The sequence below is a fragment of the Lygodium microphyllum genome, chromosome 6 (assembly GCF_053477565.2).
Source record: "Lygodium microphyllum isolate KBCC chromosome 6, Lygodium_microphyllum_v1.1.10, whole genome shotgun sequence".
NCBI classification, from domain to species: domain Eukaryota; kingdom Viridiplantae; phylum Streptophyta; class Polypodiopsida; order Schizaeales; family Lygodiaceae; genus Lygodium; species Lygodium microphyllum.
Window position 1 is genome coordinate 1,425,093 of NC_141140.1, and position 4,215 is coordinate 1,429,307.

The 4,215-nt window shown below is 41.4% G+C and overlaps 1 pseudogene; it reads left to right on the forward strand.

The window, feature by feature from the left end:
- The first annotated feature begins 255 nt into the window (after window positions 1-255).
- LOC148034227 (germin-like protein 1-1 pseudogene) lies at window positions 256-1,398 on the forward strand (annotated as a pseudogene).
- The last annotated feature ends 2,817 nt before the right edge of the window (window positions 1,399-4,215 follow it).

The window sequence follows — 4,215 nt, forward strand, 5'->3', positions numbered from 1 at the left end:
ATGGAAACGTCATAGCGAAGGGGCAAGTATACAGTCGATCACGTAAATGTGTGCATGTAAAGAGTCACACTACGGAAAAACAGCTCATCAAAGCGTCTGCAAGGAGTGAGAAAGCTTATGTCCCAGCCTTGTTTGGAGTCAGAAGCTTTGGCGTGGAAAGAACGAAAGACGGGTTATCATTTTGTGATCATCGGGCAAGGTAACAGTGAGCGGTAAAGACAAGAGGATGAGAAAGCTTGTAGGCGGGGAGTACTCGCCCGTGCGAGGAAAGTTATATATATATGTAGGCGGGTCTCTGATGGGTATGCAATCAGCGTCGTGTGATTTGAATCAATCACCCAATCCCTCATTCCTTAGCTAGTCCTTTGCACCTTCCACGGGATCCAGTAGTATTTGGTAGACAATATTATAATTGTATCCACAGCACCACTTGATGTGGATAATGATGATGATGACGATAATGAGCAGCCGGAGAAATGCAGGGATGAAGTCGAGACTGATCTGCAGCAGCAGCCACCTGGTCTTGATAGCTGTAATACTACTGTGCCCCTGCAACAATAACTATATGAGCGTGGTAGTGCAGGCCTCCGATCCGGATCCACTTCAGGACTACTGCGTGGCGGACCTGTCGCAGCAGCTCAACGTGAACGGGTATCCGTGCAAGGAGGCAGCCAAGGCGACGGAGGAGGACTTCATCTTCCACGGCCTAACCCAGGCTGCGGCCAATGTGACCGAGAGCCCGGTGCTGGCAGTGGCCACGTTTGGGCTTGTGGAGCAGTTTCCGGGCCTGAACACACTAGGGCTGTCGGTAGCGCGCCTGGACTTTGCGCCCGGCGGGGTGATCGTGCCCCACACGCACCCCAGGGCCAGCGAGATCATCTTCGTGCTGTCTGGCAACCTCTACTGCGCCTTCGTGGACACCTCTAACAAGCTCTTCGCCAAGGTCCTCAGCCCAGGCGACGTCATGATCTTCCCACGCGGCCTCCTGCACTTCCAGCTCAACGTCGGCTCTGGCGCCGCCCACGCTGTCGTGGCCCTCAACAGCCAACAGCCGGGCTTCCAACTGGTAGCCAGCTCCCTCTTCACGCCCAACATCCCCAACGCCGTCCTCCGCAAGACCTTCTTCCTCGACGACACCACGCTTGACTCCATCAAGGCCACCTTCCAGCTGGGCATTCAAGATGTAACATACAGCTCGGAGCTCTGATCGTAATCGCCTGATATCTTGTGTACTAATGGCTCTCCGTATAGGTATTACAATAATCAGCAACGCCAGCTTAGCTTTGTGCTCCGCACAGACGTCTCAAAAATCCGCCTACCTGAATGAAGCTTCATGTATGTACCCTTATTGTCCTCAAGTAAATTGGAAGTCTCCCGTGCCATATATCCGATTATGTACCCTTATTGTCCTCAAGTAAATTGGAAGTCTCCCGTGCCATATATCCGATTATGTTCGCCCCCAAGCCAGACTTTGAACGGGCATGGATCTCACTGAAATATTGATTGTGTAGTTACTATCAAGGCTAGGACAAACTTGGCATATAGTGTGCCAATCATTGGATTTTAGTCATATTATTTGATCATCTTTAAAAAATGTGAGTTTGAGAGACCCTATTGTACCCTTCAGCATATAGATAGACTTACTTGATAATTTGCTTCATCATGTACTCCACTTTAGTGGATAGGACCCAAGGAGCACGAGATAATCGAAGCTCATCTATGGCCAAAGCATCTCCATCTTGCCTACCTTCTTCAAATCCATCCATGCCCTAGAGTGTCTCTCTTTCCTATGCTATAATCCCACAGAAAGCTCCCAACATTCTTGAAAATGATTAGTATAATATGTACTTGCAGAAAGTTTAGGAGGTTTTTACTACTAGAACCCTTTACAAGTTTGACAAGCTATACACTATTGCCATGATTAGTAAATAACCCAAACCTTTTGAGGAGGGTTATAAAATGGATTGTTGAGATTGAGGAATTTAAGTATAAATTTCAAGTTAAGGATTCAACTTGAGCTACAATAGTAGATCTTTTGACTTATAGGGGCAATTGATTCTTGCTAAAAAGAAAATTTGGAGATAAAGAAGTGAAACCAAAGATTGAAAACTCGTTTTTGATGTACTTCGATGGATCATATCGAAATTTACATCAAGCATCATCAAAAGAGATTTTAGTTTATGATCCACTTGATAAGTTGATAAGTAAAGAAATTGTTGAACTTGAGGCAACTAGTAACAATGAAGCTGAATATTCAACATTGCAAGGAACTATCTTACTTTGTCAAAGGATAGGAATTCAAAGATTGAGGATTAGAGGAGATGCTCTACTTTTAGTAAAGTAGATTCTCGGAGTCTGAAAAATCAAGAATCCTAATTTGAAGAGTTTTAAATCTATTTGAGGCTTGGAGTTTGAAATACATACCCAAGAAAGAGAATCAGAAAGCTCATAATGCAGCCCAAGAAGCAATGTGTCAAGTATTTGCTATTAAACTAGATTTTCCTTTGTATAGAGAAAGAGAAACCTTTGAATTGGAAGAAGAATTTCTCTTAACTAGTAGAGTACTGTCGAGTGTCTCTCTTTCCTATGTTATGGTCCCACAGAAAGCTCCCAACATTCTTGAATATGATTAGTATAATATGTACTTGCAGAATGTTTAGGAGGTTTTTACTACTAAAACCCTTTACAATTTTGACAAGCTATACACTATTGCCATGATTAGTAAATAACCCAAACCTTTTGAGGAGAGTTATAAAATGGATTTTTGAGATTGAGGAATTTAAGTATAAATTTCAAGTTAAGGATCATTTTTGAAATCCAATGCAAGGTTTCAAAATTCTTGGACATAACCTAGAATACACACATATTATAAGCATGTGACCCAACAACCGTATAAGTATAATTAAACTTTCAATTTAAAATATATTGATCATCTCAAAGAACCCCAGAGAGAATATATTGTTCTTGGACTGGACACTGAACCATTTTGGATTGTACTTTGAAATTGTTGGATCAAGTGCCCTATTCATCAGGGTGATGGTGACCCATTCTAGCTTTCCATCCCTCACAATTTGGTACTCATCAAGCTTGAGTACAAATTTCACGAGACCATTACATTCATTGGAGTCACCTCAAATAATTGAACAAAGTATGGATGTAGGGCCTTCAAGTTGTAAAATATATTGTTGTATTTGTTGTAAACCGTTGTTTCCCCTAGTGTTAAATGATAGGCATCTTCAATAGTAAATGGAGATCCTAGGAGTTGTAGAACTTGATCATTCACTTATTTTCACATTCTTTTGAGTGATATTGGATTTGGAAATATTGATTTTTATAGCTTAGATTTCTTCATCTTCCTGTAAGGAGATTTGTAAATAGTTGTGTATCCCCTACTAGATATATCTACCTCATCCAACAAAGTTTGCATATCTGGTGCGCAGATCGGACGCAGGTAGCTCACGTAGTGAATTCCCAAAGGTCCCCAAGAACAAAATACTCTACTTTTTAGCACAAAGACCAATGTAAAAACAAGCACGACATGAGACAAGAGACAAATTGGGTTGAATCTCCCCCATGCCTTGTGTGAGCGCTTCACAAAGCATGTATTTAATATATATTTTCAATCTTTTTGCTCAAAAATAGCCCAATTACAAAAATATACAAGCTTTTAGCTTTTGAGTTTGCTTTCTACCAAAAATAGGAAAATAAAGCTAATGGACGGTGCCCAAAGAGTCTGGCACGCCCAATCTCAATGTCCAAATAAAAATAACATATCCAGGCGCATAAGCGCATACAAAATAATAATAAATAGTCGATGTCTCTATAGACATAATCAAAATATAAGCGTGGCGCCTATCAAAATATAGTCGAAAGATCGGAAACCCGCTAGACTCCAATGCTTTCCTCTGCCACTGCTGCTATCTCTACACATCAACTGAAGCATTCACAATCGTTAGTAAAATGACACAATTAAACCGACAGAAGTGAATACCTAGCAGTCTTCAGCTACATAAATAAATCAACTGGTTAGAAATAAATCCTAACCTTAATTTATTACGAGTGCGCACTCTAAACTCATAAACGTTTATTAATTTAATATGCATTTTGCGGAATCACCCGCTATGGAATCACCCATGTACACACTAAATTAATGAAACGCCCGAAAGGACAGGCGTCCCCATCAACTTCTCGCACAAAGAATCCTCTTTGCGTATG